The sequence below is a fragment of the Ursus americanus genome, chromosome 34 (assembly GCF_024610735.1).
Source record: "Ursus americanus isolate L20-20 chromosome 34, mUrsAme1.1.p, whole genome shotgun sequence".
Lineage (NCBI taxonomy): Eukaryota > Metazoa > Chordata > Mammalia > Carnivora > Ursidae > Ursus > Ursus americanus.
This window is the reverse complement of record NC_142160.1, coordinates 18,402,127-18,421,551: the sequence shown is the minus strand read 5'-3', so window position 1 is coordinate 18,421,551 and position 19,425 is coordinate 18,402,127. Positions and strand designations below refer to the sequence as shown.

Below are 19,425 nucleotides of genomic sequence, written 5' to 3'. Positions count from 1 at the left end.
GAAGCAGGCTCCCAGCGGAGGAGCCTGATGCGGGGCTCGATCCCAGAACGCCGGGATCACGCCCTGAGCCGAAGGCAGATGCTTAACGACTGAGCCACCCAGGCACCCCAGGAAAAACAATTCTTGAAGCAAACTTTAATATATAGTCTTTGTATATGAATGTATGTTTATATTACAAAAAAAATGTTTTTAAGAATTTTTTCCCCCTAAATGTCTTGGCTAAACAAGAAGGGTTTATAGAGGTGAACAAGAAGAGAGACTTAGTGCTGTTCTTCCCCTGTGACAGGAGGGATTTTACCAAGAAATAGAAGATGGATGCCACCTTGTTCCCACTGCCAAAAGGAGTTCCACTGAAGTCCAAAGCAGAAGAGGGAAGTGAGTAAGTGATTCTTGCTGATCTAGAACAGTAACCTGGGAGTCGAGAAGGAGCTTTCCCCTCTTGTGCTAGCTGAGCATTATTTCAGCCTTGTTTTCTTGGGCCCCCAGCCTCTTGCCCTTGGTATCACCCCTGACCTGGGAGGGCATAGCCCAGGACCTCTTGCTGCCTGTGGGCCCCAGTGAAGCTTACTGGAAATGTGACAGCAGTAATAGTACTGCTGTGGTTCCTTGGTTGATATTAAGTAAGATTCCTTTTATTCTTATTTACATAAGCAAAATGTGCTAGTAACCACAAATAATACAAGTAATATGAAATGTTAGAGTGAGAAAAACAAGTCCTCTTTGCCCATAGCACTTGGTATCTTGCTTTTTTCACTTGACCATATGTCTTGGAACTCTCACATAGTAAATGTAAATCTCATTTTTTTTTTCAATCTTCATATAGTATTCTACAATATAAATGCACAAAATTCATTTAACCATTCCCTAATTGAGGCAAATTTCTGCCCTTTTCCAATTGTTCTTTATTATAAATAAAGCTGCAATGACTCTGTTTGTTTTTGAACATGAATGAATGTTTCAAAAGAATAGATTCTTAGAAATGTAATTCAGAATTCCAAGGATATGCTTATTTTAAATTTCAATAGATATTTCAAAGTTTTCATCAAAAAAGTTTGTATCAGTGTTCTCCCTATTACAGACTGTCTGGAAATCACCTGTTTCTACCTGATAATACTGGTGTCGATCTATTCTTCACAACCTGATTGGTTATAACGTGTACCTCATTGCTTATTTTGCATTTCCTTTATTACTTTTGAGACTAAGCAACTCTTTAAGTTTTATCATTCTTTTTGTGTGTGTGAACTCTCTCTTCATTTCTTTTAACCAGTTTTACATTTTATTCTTTTCAATAATTTCAGGAGATTTTATTAGATTTTTTATATTATATTTTGTTTTATATATTTTGCAGAGACTTTCAGTGGGACCTTTTATTTTAGGGGTCTTTTGTCATACAGATCTTTCAGTTTGTTCAAAGTAAGACTTTTTTTATTAGTGGCTCCTGGAATTTATGTCTTTCTTAGGAAGACCTTCATTACCATCTCCCCTAACATTATGAAAGCTGATGTACTAAAATTTACTGTAGTTTCTTCCTGCTTTGGGTTTTTTTTAAATTAGTGTTAGGATTTAATCCATTTGGATTTTGTGTGCGTGATGTGATACTGGCATCCAAATTAAATCTTTTTCAGATTTTCCAACCCTCTCAATATAATTTTTGAATAGTCTGTCCTTTTTGCTCTGATTTGAAATGCATGTTCCTTTGTTTTTGAATTGCCTTCTTCAGTTTGATTTGTTCATTTCTTTATTCTGAACCAATACAACATTATTTAACATAAACCTAGCATATTTTGATAACTGAAAAGTCAGGTCCTTCCTCCTTGTTCTTTTTTTTTTCAAATTATATTGCTTGTTCTTGTGCATTTTCTCTTCCACATGAACTCTAAAATCAGCTTATCAAGTTCAATAAATCTCGTGTTGGGATTTTTATTAGGATTGCATTGAATTTATGGATTAATTTGGAAAGGTGACATCTTTATAATATCAACTCTTTCATTCAGAAACATGTATAGCTTTCCATCCATCAGATCTTCTTTTATATCTTCCATAAAATTTTATAGTTTTCTTCACATGGACCTGGCATTGTTCTTGTTGGTTTATTCCTAGGGGATGGTTTTTAAAGCTTATGTTGCCCCTGGGAATGGGCTCTTTAGATTTTGGTTTTCTGCAGAGAAAGAGATATGAGAATGAAAAGAAAGCAGGTGCTGAAAGAACAGGAGAGAGAAGAAAAAGAGAAGTTAGAAAGGGAAGATGAGATATGAACAAGGAAGACAGAGAGGAGAGATTTGGGGGGTTTTTTGAGTATCTATCATGTGACATGTCCTATGATGGAGGCGTTCGTGAGCACCATCTCACACACTCTTCCCTCCAGGTGTCTCATCTGAGAAAACTGAAGCTTAAAAAGGTCAGCAAGGAAGCCTGGAACAGGAAATGGAAAGGGAACAGTTTTGGAGTGAGATCTGGGAAAGGCTCCCAGATTCCAGTCTCACCAGCTGTGTGATTTTGCTCCAGTTACCTAATTACATTTCTCATTTGGAAAATTTGAATAATATCTGCTCAGGTGATTGTGAGGAGTAATTGGAATCATGGATCTAAAGTGTCTGCTCATTAGATGCTGCTCTCAGTAAGTGCCAGTTCCCATCCATTAATTTCCCATCCCTTCCTGTCCCCCACTTTCTGCCATGGCAGGGAGTCCCAGAGTCTGCTCAAGATAGCAAGGAGCCTTCAGGTTAATATGCAATGTGATTTTTGTTCCCTGAGTCCATTACATCCAGGAATGCATACCTAACATTCTTAAGAAACATTGTAGGAGAAACAGTCGTTAGATACTGTGATCTGAGTCTGAAAAAATCACATAAACCTAAAAAAAAAAAAAAGCACCCATTTTTACAAAAGGAGGCATTGTTGAAATGTGAATCCGTATTCAAGCCCAAATCCCCAGTGAGAAACACCCTCTATTTCTACCCAAACAATAGTTCCTTGTCCTGAGACAATGCTGTCTACATAGCCCTGGAAAGCATCAAATCCCCATGGTGATGGCAACGGTTTCTCCTAGGGACACTGGAAACAGTGTCTGGAGGAACTACAGCACCTGACCCAGGGCTTTGGCCCTTGAATGGAGACTCATTCCCAGCCTGAACAGTAGGAAAAACAGAACTGGCCCCTATATCCCGGCTATGTCTTGTATTTGCTGTAGGGCTCTGATCCTGTGGAGAAGTTGTCCTTATAAGAGTCTGAAGTCAAGAGGGGGTAAATAAGGCATGCTGAAATGTTCTCTTCTAGGCGCCATGCATATTCGTTCCCAACACAATACTCTTACTCATCACAAAAATGTATGACCTGGTCTGGATGAAAATCCTCTGCTCTGAGCCTTATTTCCCTCATCTGAAAAATGGGGGTCAATAACAAGGATCTCGAAGGATTGCTGTGAGGATTAAATCACACAAATGTAAAATTATGCCCAGTGAAAATCCAAAGTATTCTTTCATCATATAGGAAACCGCATTCATAGCTGGTGAATGTTTTCAGTGGTTCTGTGTTTCACTATTCAAGGGGAAATGTGATTTCTGCAGTAAAGCCAAATGTCACATGATTCTGGAACTAGTAAATAATGTTACGTGTAATTAAGCTGAGCAACCGTATTTTTTTTTTTTTTACTTTTTTTAAAAGAGCGATCTCTCTTAAATACTGAGACTGGTTTCCATATGTGACCTATAAATTGACCTCAACCCTTCAGATCTATATTCAAATTATATCCAGAAGCCAGTCACTTCTGACCACCTCCTATGCTATCACCTGTTCAAATTGAAGCCATTGTCATCTTTCCAGGATTATTGCAAGTAGTGTCCTCCTCAATGGTTTCCCTACTTCCTATTTCCCAAACAATATTTTGAGCAATGACAGTATCATTGAAATAAATGTATCATCTCTCTATAGAGGGATGTTTTGGCCATCGCTTAGATGTTCACTCAGTTAACAAATATTTACAGAGCTCCTACCCTATGCCAGCATTTTTCCCGGCTCTGATGATACAGCAGTGAACACAACACACACAGATCCCTGCCTCATAGAGCTTATATTCTTGGGTGCAATGACTAACAAATAAACAAGTAGAACATACCCAGTGCCAGAAGGTGATGAGCATTATGGAGAAAAACAGTGTGGAGCAAGGGGAAGGGGTGGGAAAGGAGCACAGGAGTGGGAGTGGAAAGTACGGTTTTTAAGTTTAAATATGTGGCTGGAAAAAGTCCCTCTGAAGAGCTGACATTTGAGCAGAGGCTGGAAGGAGAGGAGGGAGAGGGCCACATGGTTATGGAGAGGATAGTCGGGAGAGAAGGGAGTAGAGAAGATGTTCCAGGCAGAGGAAACAGCAGGTACAAAGGCAAAGCAAAGGGCCAGACTGGCTTGGCAGAGTGGATAGAGGGAGAATAGAGAGGTGGCTACACATATGGTGGGAATGGGAAAGGGATCACAATGATCACTGCAGACCTTCATGAGGACTCAGGTTCCTACTCAAATGGGTTAGAAAGCCACTGGAGGATTGTGAGGGGAGAGGTGACTGTGACCTGATTTACATTTTTAAAGGATCATTCTGGCTAACCACTTCTGTAGGGCAGTGGTTCTCAAACTTGAATATGCATCAGTCACTTCCGAGGGCTTGTTACAACACAGTTGCCGCATCCATCCCCAGAGTTTCTGATTGAGTAGGTCTGGTGTGGTGCAGGAGAATTTGCATTTCCAGCAAGTTCCTAGGTGATGCCAATGCTGCTGGTCTGAGACCACACTGTGAGGACCACTGGTGAACAGAATAGTTTATAGGAGAGGGAATAGTTGAGGCAGGTGAGCCAGCTAGGGGGCTATTTGAATAATCCAGAAAAGAAGATGATGATGACTTCAGTTCAACTAGGTGGTAGCAGAAGAGTGGTGAGAAGAGATTAGATTCTGGATAGAATTTGGATATAGATCCAATGGGATTTGCTGAAGCATTGAATGTGGAGCATTATGAAGAAAGAAATGAATCCAGGGTTTAGATTAAGCACTAGAAGAATAGAATTACCATTTATTGAGACGGCATAGACTTAGGTAGGGTGGGGTCAGATATCAGGTGTTAGTTTGGGGGAGTGTTGTTTTGATGTGCCTGTTAGGGATCCAAGTGGAGATGTCAGTCAAGCCTTTCTTTTAGAAGAGTCTAGAATTCAGGAGAGAATTCTGAGCTGGAGGTAGAAAGGCGGGAGTCAGCCGCATGCAGATGGCTTCGTGAAGCCTGGCTGAGATCGTCACTGGAGAGAATGGAGGTAGGGAAGAGGTTTTGATGCCTGATGCTATGGCAGTCAGTCCTGGGGTCAGAAGTCAGGGCGAGGAGACGGACCAGAAATGAGACTGGGAAGTGATCAGGGAGGTGAGAGGAAAACCTGGAGAGTGTGGGGGCCTGGATGTCAAGGGAAGCAAGTATTTCAACGTGATCAGGTGCATTTGCTATGAAGCCTCCTTATCATAATAGTTACCGCCAGGCATCCTCTGTGAAGGAGGAGATACTGCCTACCATGGAATATGCTAGATTGTGAAATGGTTCCTTATGGATAAATTGTCCCCATAGGAAAAGACAGTTACCTTGATTGAAATTTCACACACACACACACACACACACACACACACACACACACTTTTGAGCTGATTTTACTGTTGCAACCAAAAAAACACACCATTGGCACATTTAATCATTGACATAGACTAGAATCTTTTCTTTCATCTTTGAGCATTCTGTCTAGCTGACTTTTGTCTTTGAAGCAAATTGTCCAACTTTGAGGTTTGGAGTTATATGTGTGATCAGACTGCTGGGAATTTGTGTGAGTGAATTGTATAAATGCTTCAGAAAGTACAGATTTTTTTTCTTGCCCCCCTTTTATTTTCTGATATTGGGTCTTGGAAATCTCTAATTTTTCAACACAACTGCAGCTACCTCAGCTCCCTGAAGTACTTACTACAGGATGCTGTCACTTGCTTCTCTTGCGAGAATTACAGAGAAACTCTGGCAATTCAGGATTCACTGAGCAGAGCTATTGGTTACATCCCTTATCAAGGTACAGCTGATGGCGAGACAGCCTTACTCAGTAACCTAGTTAATGAAAATTCATTTCACAGACTGATTACATTGCTTCTTTTTGCGAGTTGCAACTCATCTTTAAACCTGTGTAGTATATTAAAAAGGTACCCCACAGACTGTGTAATGCTCTCATTTTAAGGAAAAATACTACTTGTAACTCAGCATTACACTCCCCAAATAAATTGGGTAAAGAAGACAATGCCCAGCGCTGTGGGAGCTACAAGTGGTGTAGGGGTGAATGATACGCACAGTACATTGCTTCGTGTTACCTCTTTAAGGGGGACTGTGGGTGCTGGTACTCAGCACTCCTCCCCATAGGAGATGCCCAAGGAGACTACGTGGAGCTCTAGTCTGCTTCTCTATAAGGAGAAAACAATTGTTTATTATTCAGGTTTACTTACCAAATGGAATGTTGAAATACTTAGGACTAGGTATGTAACCCCTTCAGGTCTTATTCATCCAACAGATACTACTATTAAATTTCAGGCACTGACCTATGTGTCTGAGATATATATGTAAACAAAAGAGACGAAAAGTCCTGCTTTCTTGGAGCTTACATTCTAGAGGACGGAGAAAACAGGTAACTAAAAGCATAATAAATAGTTAAGTAATAGAATACGTTGCAAAGTCACCATGCTGTGGGGAAAACAGAGCATGATAAGAGGTTTGGGCATGCAGGGGGAAAAACAGGTTGCAGTTTTCAATAGAGGATTCAGGATAGCTCTCATGGAGAGGGTGACATTTGAGTGAAGATTTGCAGGAGGTAAAGTAGTTAGCCAAGTGGATTTCTGAGGGAAGAATGCTTCAGGCAGATAAAAGAGCCATGGCAAAAGCCTTAGGGCAGACTCAAGCCAGGAATGTGTAAGGAATAGCATGGAGACCAGTGTGTCTGGTGCAGAGTAACAGGAGATGAGGTCAGAGAGGAGATGGGGTCCCACTTGTAGAGGGCCCTGTTGGCCAGTCTAAGGACTTTGGTATTTTCTTTGAGTGAAATGGGAGGACTTTAGGCAGAAGAATGATATGATCTGAATTACATATTAGGAATATCATTCTGGTTTCTTTGTTGGAAAGTCTCTTAAAAGGCAAGTTTGGGAACAAGAAGACTAAATAGGAGGCTGTAGCAATAACCCAGGTGAGGGATGAAGACTGAAACCAGAGTGTTGGCTGTAGGGATGGAGCGACATGGGCAACAGTGATTCCCAGGTTCTATATGAATAACTGGAAGGATGTAGTTGTCATCAACTGAGATGGGAAAAATGTCTGATAGAAGAGGTTTGTGGTAGTAGCCGAGAACTTCATTTTCAGACATGTTAAATTTGAGATGTCTGTGAGGCATCCAAGTCGAGATGTCAAGTAGGCAACTGCATGTATGAGTCTAAAGTTGAAAAGAGAGGTTGGTCACAAGATAGAACTGTGGGAGTCATTGTCATATCGATAAAGGAGTTCATTAAGAAAGTTGGTGCTGGGGCGCCTGGGTGGCACAGCGGTTAAGCGTCTGCCTTCAGCTCAGGGCGTGATCCCGGCGTTATGGGATCGAGCCCCACATCAGGCTCCTCTGCTATGAGCCTGCTTCTTCCTCTTCCACTCCCCCTGCTTGTGTTCCCTCTCTCGCTGGCTGTCTCTATCTCTGTCGAATAAATAAATAAAATCTTTAAAAAAAAAAAGAAAAGAAAAGAAAGTTGGTGCTTATACAACTCAACACCAAAATCCAAATAATCTGATTGAGAAATGGACAGAGGACCTGAATAAACGTTTTTTCCAAAGAAGACATACAGATGGCCAATAGACACATGAAAAGATGCTCGGCATCACTCATCATCAGGGAAATGCAAATCAAAACTACAATGAGGTATCACCTCACACCAGTCAGAATGACTAAAATAAAAAACACAAGAAAGAACAGGTGTTCGGGAGGATGTGGAGAAACGGGAACTCTTATGCACTGTCAGTGGGAATGCAAACTGGTGCAGCCACTGTGGAAAACAGTATGGAGGGTCGTCAAAATATTAAAAATAAACTTACCATATGATCCAGTGTTTCCACTACTGGGCATTTACCCAAAGAACACAAAACACTATTTCGAAAAGATATATGCACCCCTATGTTTATTGCAGCATTATTTACAATAGCCAAGATATGGAAGCAACCCAAGTCTATCATCTATCCATTGAAAGAAGAATGGATAAAGAAGTTGTGGTATATACATATACACTGGAATATTACTCAGCCATAAAAAAGTAAAATCTTGCCACGTACAATAACATGGTTGGACCTAGAGGGGATAAAGCTAAGTGAAATAGTCAGAGAAAGATAAATACCATATGATCTCACTCGTATGTAGAATGTAAGAAACAAACAAATGAACAAAGAAAAAAGACAAACAAAAAACCAGACTCTTGAATACAGGGAACAAACTGGTCGTTGCCAGAGGGCAGGTGGTTAGGGGGATGGGTGAAATAGATAAAGGAGATTAAGAGTACACTTATCATGTGATGAGCACTGAGCAATGTATAGAATTGTAGAATCATTGTACACTTGAAACTAATGTAACACTGTATGTTACTTATACTTCTATTTTGAAAAAAGTTGTTACAGGGAAAGAAAAAAAACTAAAGACTGATCCCAGGGGTACTCCAAAATTAGTAGGTCTTGGAGAAGAGGGGGAACTAACACGAAGACTGAGAAGGAATAACCAGTGAGTCAAGAGGCAAATAGAAGAGAGTGTGGTGTTCTGGAAGCCAAGCGAAGAAAATGTATCGAGGAAGAGGGAGTGATCAGCCATGCCACTGGATTTACAGGTGCATTTCCTTCCTCTGCAAAATGCAAGTAATAATAGTGCTTGCCTCATAGGCTTAAATCAGATAATTTATGTGAATGGCCAATCACAATGCTCTCTGCCAATAAGGGCTCAAAAATACTACCTATTATTTCTATTCCTAACACCTCTGAAAAATCACTTCTCATTATAAAGCTGGTCACTGTACAAGATTACCCCTAGGGGGCGCTCAAAGCCTTCCCTTCTTTCCCGGTACCGCTCTTCCCACCAGACACCTCAAATTTAGATGCAGGACATGGACCCAATGGCAACCGAATCCTCTAGGGTAAAGGTGGGGAAAATGCAACGCAGTGGATATCAGACTTCAGTGAGGGTAAGAATTGTCCAAGGAGCTTGTCAAGATGGAAATCTACAGCAGGCCCAGGCACCAGAGATTCTGATTAAGTACATTGAGAGGGTACCTGAGAATCTGCAATTTCCCACTCCAGGTGATTCCAGGGTATGCCCCCCACACTGCTGCAGTGTGGGAGAACAAGAAAGCCAACTGGCCTGTAGCAAATATTTGCTTCTTCTGTTCTTTTTAGGACCTTCGAATAATTTTTGCTTCTCTTTTGTCTCTTTTCTTCCATGTAGCCAATGAAGTTAGCCAACCTTGGGACTTCTTCCAGACGGGGAGCTCCTAACAGGACCAGGATGGTTCTACAGAAAGCAGGCCTGGGGTGAGTGGCCTGGCCCATCTTTTAGTCTGTCTACCTCAGAGGACACAGTGTGGGGCCTCCCAGTCCTCATCTTGCCCCCCCAGGTCTTTTGGTTGTTGTTTTGATGACATATACATTTATGTCCAACGTTTACACCTCAGGTGATTTCACAGACAAACCCAGGCTTCCTGCTTCTCTAGGACAATAAGAAGATTTGAAACCTGGGCCTGCATTCGCACATAGCAAAGTTGTTTCCCTCAGGTGGGCATGGGCTCTGTAAATTGCCACTATCCCCTTCCTTCTTTACCCCCCAAAACTCGAAGCCAAGGGTCCATTGCCATTTATCATCATAATTACACTTATATTTTCCTCAATGAACTATTTCTTTGGAAAATAAAGTTAAAACAAGAGGGTTTAGTGTTTCGAAAATAAATTTTCTTATACCAGCCCCTTTCTTTTATATTATTTGTCTGGCTTCTCTAGGCACTGAAGCTTGCTATCTCTGGTCTAGCTCTAGCCAGAGGTGAAAAAGTTGTTCCTGTATTAAAAAATGATCTGGAATACTATTCAGCAATAAGAAGGAGTGAACTACCAACATTCACAATAAAATGAATGAATTTCAAAAATTTTGGGGGCGCCTGGGTGGTGCAGTCAGTTAAGCGTCTGACTTTTCGTTTAAGCTCAGGTTATGATCTCAGGGTTGGGAGATCGAGCCCCACATCGAGCTCTGTGCTCAGCGTGGAGTCGGCTTGGAGTTTCTCTCTCCCTACCCTTCTGCCCCTCCCCCTGCATGTCTCACTCTCTCTCTCAAATAAATAAATAAATCTGTTTAAAAAATTGACTGAGCAAGAGAAGTCAGACAAAAAAGTGTAATAATGTATATTTCCACTTAACATGAAATTCTAGAAAAGGCAAGACTAATCTATGGTAACAAAGCAGAACAGTGGTTTCCTGGAGTAGAAATTAGCTGCATAGGGCATGCTTTGGGACGATGGAAATGCTCTCAAATATAGTGGTGCTTTTACATGGGAATATACATGTGTTAAAACTCATCCAATTGTACATTTTAAGTGAATGCATTTTACTGTATGCAAATTTTATCTACTAGAGTTAATTTTTTGAAGTTATCGAATAGAGTTGCACCGGGAAAGAGATGGGATAAAGTAGGCCCTTGCCTGGAGTTCCTTTCTGCCTGTCACTGTGGATCACAGTCAATGGCAGGACAGATGTCAAGGTTTCAAGATTCATAAGCATGGTGGTCAATATTGAGATCTCCTAGACATAGAAATAATATTTGGCACCAGCCAGCAGATCTAGATGAGTTGACAGAAGGGATTGCAGGTGTGGGCACAGGTTCTCAGGGGACTTTCCATGGAGTTGCATTCGGAGAGAAGCTCAGGGCTTCCCCGGCGAGAGGACATAGGAACCTAGACAAAGCATTGGCAGGAATGCAATGTCTTGTCTTCCTCTGCCTCCTTTTCTCCTTTCCCCTCTTCCTACCCCTTCTTCTTCTTCACCAGACTCACTCAATAATCTCAACCCACAAAAGTACTTTTCACAGCGGATGGGGGTGGGATCTGGGGTTGGCAATCCTTGTCATTCTCCTCTGGGGACAGAGCAGTCTCGCCTCAAAATACACAGGGTGTTGGTGTGTAGGCTGTTGGTTTGATTGTACCTGGCACTGGTGGAAAACATCCCTTTTTTCTCCTTTTGTGTTTCTTAGGATCATGGATAAAGCATTTAGGATATGCAAGATAGTGAATCTTTATGGCTGGGTTGGCCTACTTATAAGAACCTGACAGAACCCTCAGTAAATCGGAACCTGAAGTACAGTTACTTGGGGATGGAAACAGATGCTGTGGGTACCCCACCCATCTTCTCTTGCCCTAACCACTTCCTCATAGGCTGCCTGATTTCACCTGCAGCACCTACATTTCTTTGCCTAAGGTTTTCCAAAGTGGCTGTACCAGTGTGCATTTCCAGCAGCAGGATCTGAGATTCCAGTTGCCCCCCATCCCTGCCAGCACTTGGAGTTGTTGGGTTCCTTTTTTTTTTTTTTAAGCTATTCAGTTAGGTGTAGTGTCTCATCATGGTTTTAATTTGCATTTCCCTAATGACTAATGATGTTGGACATCTTTCATGTGACTTTTGGCTCTGCATGTATCTCCTTTAGTGAAGTGTCTGTTCAAATCTTTGCTCATTAAAAAAAAAATTCAGTTGTTCATTTTCTTATTGTTGAATTTTGATAATTCTTCATATATTCTGTATACAAATTTTTTGTCAGATAAGTGATTTGCAAATATTTTCTCCTAGTCCGTAGCTTGTACTTTCATGCTGTTAGCAGGGTCTTTCCCAAAGCAAAACTTTTGCATTTTTATGAAGTCCAGTTTATCAATTTTATTTCTTTTATGGCTTGTGCTTTAGGTGTCCTGCCTAAGACCTATTTACTTAACCCAAGGTCACAAACTTGAATCAATCCTAAATGTTTATGATTCATTTTGAGTTAATTTTTTAAGAGATCAGAAATAAATCAGAATTCATTTGTTTGCATTTAGATGCTTCTTCCTATTATTTTTTAATAATAAATTCCAGATAAAGTCCTTTTCAATCATTACATCACTTGTTTTGCCTTTCTCTGCTTCCCAGGCATAGCCAACATCGAGGTTTTTGTGGGGATCCTTCAGATCCACACATATATATATACATTTGAGTATATATCTATATATAGATAAATATATAGAGATACATACATATAGATATATACATTTGGGTATATATCTGTAAATTAAATATGATATTGTATTTATTTTTTTTACTTTCTTAAAAGATTTATTTATTTGAGAGAGAGACAGTGTGAGCCGGGGAGGGGCAGAAGGAGAGGGAGAGAGAGAATCCCCAAGCAGACTCCCCACTGATCGCAGAGCCCGAGGTGGGGCTTGATCCCGTGACCCCAAGATCATGACCTGAGCTGAAATCAAGAGTCAGCTGCTTAACCAACTGAGCCATCCAGGTGTCCCAGTACTGTATTTATTTTAACATGTTTTTGAGATCTATCTTGATACATGTAGATATAGTTTATTCTTTTTAACTGCCTTGTAATATTGCCCCACGTGAGGATACCACCTTTTACATAGCCTTCTCTTTATTAATGGACATTGCAGTGGAATCCAGCTTTTCACTAGTACAATAACCATCCTTGCACATGTCCTTTGTGCCCATGTAAGAGTTTCTCTAGGGTATATAACAGAAATTCAATTTCTAGGTGTTAGAATGTGCTTTGTTACTAAAATGGCTGAATTCGCTGAACTGATCGACAGTTACACAGCACAGTATGGTTTACAATCTCACAGCTTCTCCACATCACAAGTCTCTGAAACTGTTGCCAATCTGGCAGATTTGAAATTGTTTCTCTAAAAAAATTTGCATTCACCTGATTACTTGTGAAGTCAGGCATCCTTTCATATATTTTTATGCTTTATTTTTTTACTGAAGCATGAATGACACACTAGTTTCAGGTGCATAACATAGTGAATCAACAACTCTATAGGTACGCTCAGCACAGGCGTAGCCGCCATCTGTCAGCTTCCCTTACAGTGTTTATCGATCATTTCTGAATTGGCCTTTTCTCTACGTCTCCTCTTCACATGAATTTCAAGTTTTGATAAAGATATTTATCAATATTTTCTATGTAGAGTATTGTGATCTTGTTTAAGAAATTGTTTTCTACTCTGAGCTCATAAAGATATTTTTCTATACTTTCTCAATTTGGAGCCATATCGAGTTCTTCAGTTGAGTATTTTCCCCACAGATTAAGTCTCTTCAGATAAAACTTGCATACAACAAAATGCACAACTCATAAGGGTATGATTTGATCTGTTTTGACACATACACTCATGTAATCCATACCTCGGTCGAAATATAGAACATGTCCGTGACTATAAACTTCCCTTGTGTCTCCTCCCAGTCACCTCATATCCCTTCCCTGAGGCCACCACTGTTTTTTTTCTACCATAGATTTTTTTTTTCCTACAATAGATTAGATTTGCCTGTTCTAGAAGTTTATATGAATGAAATCATCCAGTGTGTACTCTTTTGTGTCTGGCCTAGCTTCTTTTATTCAGCACGATCATTTTGAGATGTACTTATGTTGTTGTATGTACCAGGAGTCCCTCCGCTGTTGCCACTGAGTATTTCCATTGCATGGACAAACCACCATTTGTCCTGCAGGTGGACATTTGGCTAATTCCATTTGGGGGCTATGATGAATGAATTTGATGTGAACATTCCCATACAAGGCTTTTTGTGGACTTAGTCTCTCTCTTCCCTCAAGCAGATATGTAGGAGTGACATTGCTAGGTAGCCACTCGAGTTTTAATTGACAGGTGATGGTGACTGGGCAGCTGGCATAGAGGGATTGATTGCACTTGGTGAATAGAAACCACGAAGCTTTTCTTTTTTTGTTGTCTGGTTTTCTCTGCCTGTTCCCACTGGCCTCCCTCCCCTGCAATCCCATCAAGGTCAACAGCTTTAAAAGCAATGTGATTCTCGGTTAGGAGACATTTATTGGAGTCTGAGAACACTACTTGGGCTTGGAAAACACTATTTTATAAGGGCAATAGTTCTTAAAATTTTGCAGAGAGCAGAACCTATTTTTCAAATAAAATATTCTGAGAAGCCCCAGTATATTAAAAAATACTTTTTAAAAAAAGATGTCATTTATTTATTTGAGAGAGAGCAAGAGTGAGAGAAATCACAGAGAGAGAGGGGGAAACAGACTCCCTGCTGAGCAGAGAGCCTGACGTTGGGCTCGATCCCAGGACCCTGAGATCATGACCTGAGCCAAAGGCAGACGCTTCAACAACTGAGCCACCCAGGTGCCCCGAAAATACTTTTAAAAATGAAGCTGCTTTAGTTTTGTGGGTACACTTCTCTGCTTGTGCCCCCGGTCCCCATCCTTGCTAACTAAGCAACTCCTTAATTTCTGTAGCATGTTTTGAAAAAAATTTGGTCTCAGGAAACTGATACTTAGACAGTGGCCAATCTTGTTGTCTTGTCTAAATTGTATGGATATGGGTGTGGGTCTGTGGCTGTGATTTTGTTTTAAAGATTTATTCATTTATTTGGGGAAGAATCTCAAGCAGACTCCTCACTGAACTCAGAGCCTAATGTGAGGTTTGATCTCATGACCCTGAAATCATGACCCGAGCTGAAATCAAGAGTCAGATACTTAACCGAATGAGCACCCAGGCACCCCATGGCTGTGGTATTTTATGTGTTCAGTTAATAAGTTCATAGTACACCTGAGAGACTTTATTTATTTATTTTTTTTACCTGAGAGACTTTAAATTAGAATTCTCTAACTTAGGAGATTCTGAAAAGCTGCTTGATTCTAATCAAAGAATACTTCGCTATAGCTGTTTGAAGAAGAGAATTAGGCACCTAAATGGGATCCCTCTGGCTTTTTTAGTGATACAAGGGGATTGAACTAATAATGAGGCATGTGCTTGTGTGTGTATGTGTTTGTGAGAGAGAAAGAGAGAGAGAGAGAGACTGAGCTATCTTAATGCTGTAATAACATTTTAAAAATATAATATAAAAATATAATATGTTATTATCTAAATGTTGCTGTAAAATCTAATCATATAAGGTTTTTTTGTTGTTTTTTGTTTGTTCGTTTGTTGTTTGTTTGTTTGTTTGTTTTTGGTAGCAGTGTATTGGAAAGAGACTAGGGGAGCTTCCTTCATCTAGTGCATAATGTGACTTAAAGGGAGGACTCATTTTAGAAAATTCTGCAGCTCCATGAAAGCATCTTTCACATATGACATATAGCCTCAGCTGTCCATGTCCTTGGTCCCAGGTAAATAAGAGGACTGATGCCTTGGATTAGAAAGCTGTTCTCCTCACCCATTCTGCTGGTATTCCTTTGTGGGGGTGGGGAGGTAGCAATCATGTCAACTCTGGTTGGTCTATAGTACAGCTGGGTAGTCCAGGAAAAATGGACGTGGAGGGGAATATTGCCCTCCTGTGCAAACTCCTGGCGAACAGTCAAAACTCTGTGTCTTCCCTCACCACTTCCCTGTCCTCCCTAAAGGGGAGATGTCAGGTATAGGTTGCAGACAAAATGGACACCAAGGATAAATTTAAGCTACCATACTAAGGAGTAGAATTCTGATGGGAGGAGGAAAGGTACTATAAATAAAATAGAAGTGAGACAGAAACACGCTTGGGCCTCTTTGGCAGTGTTTCATGTTCTTTCTCCCTTTCTCCGAACTCATAAACTGGTCCCTTACCTCCTTCTTCTGCTTGAAGGGAGGTGCCCCCATCAGAGTTGGGCCTACAAGCAACTGAGGACTTGCAGGGCAGGAAAAAGTCCTGTGGTGCATGCAAAGTCCAGCCTAGTTTAAGAGTCCTTAAGGACAGAAACACCTTGCACAGGGAGCTGTGGTCACAACAACCACTCGTGTTCCAGATCCTGCCTCTGCTCCTACTTGGTTCCAGTTCAAGTCAGCTTTTGACCCTTGAGTTGCCTCTCTTCTTTGTCTTGTTTCTTGTTCTCCCCCTTGACACTTGCTCACTTACCTCAATTTCCCTGACTTGCCCCTCTATATTCTTGAATGACCTGAGTTTAGACTCAACTTCTTGTTCAACCCTTCCCTTGTAATTTCAGGAAGCTTCTTTAATTCTAGTTTGTTCCCCTATTCCAGACCCCAAATGCTGGCATGAATGAACCGATGGATGCCTCCCTTCGCTGACTAACTCTTCTTGATGTGGGTACCAACATCAAGGGACTGAAAATTCCAGTGCATATTTGAAATACATTTTGAAAAACAAGCACTGTTCTTGTCCTCAGAGAATTATAATAACACAGAGACAAAATACACTGAGTATGACATTAGCAAAATTATATAAAGCATTATTATTCATGTTAGGTCTAATTCGGTTCACTAATCTTAGGGTTATCTAAATTTACTGCCTTGGAATAAAATATCTAAAATTACTTACATATTTAAGTAAATTTGCATGGTGGTAGCATTTGTTAGAAAAAATTTGATCTGTAATTCAAACACTTTGAAAAAGTTTAGCTGTACAACAGAAAGGATTATTTGAGAATATTTTTCAGGAAGAGATAATTCTCAGGTTTGGATTTAAATCAGGAAGAATGTGAGTCAGCATTCAATTATTAATTCAATGAAGAGAGAGAGATAATATCATTTATGATTGCTATTGTGGGATCAGAAAATTTATCGGATTCATCTAGCACTTAGATAAATCCCACAGCCCTTAGAATAGAACTCAGTAATATTACGTGACAGAGTTTGTCAAAGTGAGGCTTGAAAATAGATTCTCCTCCTTCTCCCAAGAACATCAGAGCTACTGATATGGTCTGTAATGATTACTGAGGTTCAATAAGGTGAGAAAAAACTAAATTTGCCCATTATTTTTAAGATGCTGCCTACCAAGTCATAGACACACTCCCCCCACATGCACCTAGAGTTAACTAAATTCATGTGTATTCTGAATAAATGTCTTCTACTGTTTTTGTGTGGGAGCCCAGCCAAACAGTGATAACTAACTCCAAATATGATATTTATGATGCAAGATACTCGCTCCCAGCGCTCTACCAGAAGATCGGAGAGTTGAATCATAGCTTCACGTTCAGCTCCTTGTTTTTCAGGTCAGAAGAACTCCAGTAACTCATCAACCAGGTTCCAAATGGTTCATACCAGATTATCTCTGAAAATCTTTTCACCATTCAGTCCTTGCTCAAAAAGACTTCTAAATAATGGTTCAAGTTCAACTTGAGGAGGGACACAGTGACCATCTGGACTGGTTTTCAGTTCAAATCCCCATTTGATTTCATCCTCTCCTTTAGAATTCTGCAGGGCCTTTGTTAGCTCAACAAATAAACTTTAAGCTGTAGAGCAAACACTGGGTTTCAAGTGTCATAAAAGGTAAATCAAGTGCTTGAAACCAGAGCAATATATATATATATATATATATATATATATTTTTTTTTTTTTTTTTTTTTTGCAAACACACAATAGGGGGGAGAAAAAAAAACATGCTTGTTTCTCTCTCCCATGCATTTTTTTTTCACCAATCAGCTTTTTGGTCTGTTTCGCTATTCATAGAAATTTGCTTATCAACTTTGATTCTAGTTAGAACAATCCGTCTAATCTTTGTAGATCTGCAGTGTCAACCGCCCCTATTTTTCTGACAGCTCAAACAGAATATAAAAGATACTAGCATGTGTTATCTAATTTCCTGATCTTTCTCATTCTGACATCCTGTAATAATTGCAAAATCATAGTTAAATACCAGTCTGGTGATACTATTTATTGCTTTTCAGTTTATTGACTTGGTAGTACAAAAAGCATTCCCCTGCCCGCCCCCCAACTGCGTTTATGTACAAAGTAGTCCCAGGTTGGTAGAATTTTAGAGTCAGACAAGGGCTTTCAAAGAGCATTGAGTCCAGTATCTTCATTTCACAAATGTGGAAAATGGAGAACAGAGAGTGCAGATGACTCGTGCAAAGTCCTCCAGTGTTCTTCAAAGTACCCTTTATTGGAATTACGAGAGTTATTAGCATCTTCTAAACATGCCCTAGCTTACTCCTATGTCTTAGCTTTCCTTTCCCCCCTCCCCTGCCTCAAACATTGAATCCATCATCAGGCCTTATCCGTTTTACCTACTGAGACCTCCCAAATTTGTCTCTTCTCTCCATTTCCAACAGGCCATATTTTAGGTCATCATTGCTTTGGGAATACAGTCCAAACTTCTTTACCTCGGTAAGAGCCCTTTTACAGCCTTAACCTTCAGTCTGTTTGCCTTTTTGTCTTCACTGGTTCCTTTCATCCTCTGACCCAACAAATGATAAACTACTCGCAGTTCTATGAATAGACTACATTCTTTCTCATTTCTACGTCTTCTAGCTCCTTGTGCTTATTTCCTTAACATACATCTGCTTCTTCTTCCCCCCCACTCATGTCCATTTACCTAACTAGGGTGTATTCACCAAGTAGCTCTTCGCTACGTTATCCCTGCCCCTCAGCCCATTTTGAGGCAAGGCCCTTTTATATATTCTTACCATACCCATATTTCTCAGAGTAGTGTTTTGCTCTCCTAGTATTCAGAACGCTGTATTGTAATGGTCAGGTAGCTTATTAGGATCCATGTTCAGACTGTAAGTTCCTTGAGAGCAAGGGTTGGTATGTTGTGAGTTGTTATGTACTCAGAATCTAATCTAGTACCCAGTAAAAAAAAAAAAAATTAGGTAATCAGTAAAGAATAATAACAACAGCAGCAATAGTAATAGCTATTTTTTATTGTGATTGGTTTTTTTGTGTTAGACATTGCACTAAATTTGTTCCTTGCATGATCAGTACTTCTTCTGTGATGGTTAATTTTATATGTCAGTTTGGCTAGGCCAGAGCATCCAGATATTCGGTTAAACATGTCTGGATGTTGCTGTGAAAGTATTTTTTAGAAAAGATTAACACTTAAATCATTAGACTTCGAGTTAAGCAGATTACCCTCCATAGTGTTGGTGGGCCTCGTCCGGTCCGCTGAAGGCCTTATGAAAAAGACCGATGCATTCCTCAGAAAGACAGAATTCCGCCAGCAGACTTGCCATTGGACTCAAGCTGCAGCATCAGCTTTCACCTGGGTCTTGTCAGCTGGCCTTCTTGGCAGAGTTTGGACTTGCCAGCCTCTACTCTACAATCATGTAAGCCAATTCCTTAAAATTTCTCCCCCACCTCTCTCCACATACACACACACACACACACACCCACGTCCCGCTGGTCGTGTTTCTCTGAAGAACACTAATACGCTTCCCAATTTCCAGTCTAGCT

The 19,425-nt window shown here is 40.3% G+C and overlaps 1 long non-coding RNA gene across 3 annotated transcripts in view; it reads left to right on the top strand.

Annotated features, from left to right (window-relative positions):
• LOC123781486 (uncharacterized) overlaps positions 1-19,425 on the top strand; it is a 145,206-nt gene that overhangs the window by 93,905 nt on the left and 31,876 nt on the right. Inside the window, exons 4-7 of one of the 3 annotated variants that reach the window (XR_015722952.1) lie at positions 287-379; positions 8,684-8,895; positions 9,507-9,592; positions 19,114-19,298. This is a non-coding gene — a long non-coding RNA (uncharacterized LOC123781486). Of the gene's footprint in view, positions 1-286; positions 380-8,683; positions 8,896-9,506; positions 9,593-15,278; positions 17,541-19,113; positions 19,299-19,425 lie in introns of those variants that run through there. The other 2 variants (XR_006776744.2, XR_006776745.2) reach the window with 2 other exon arrangements.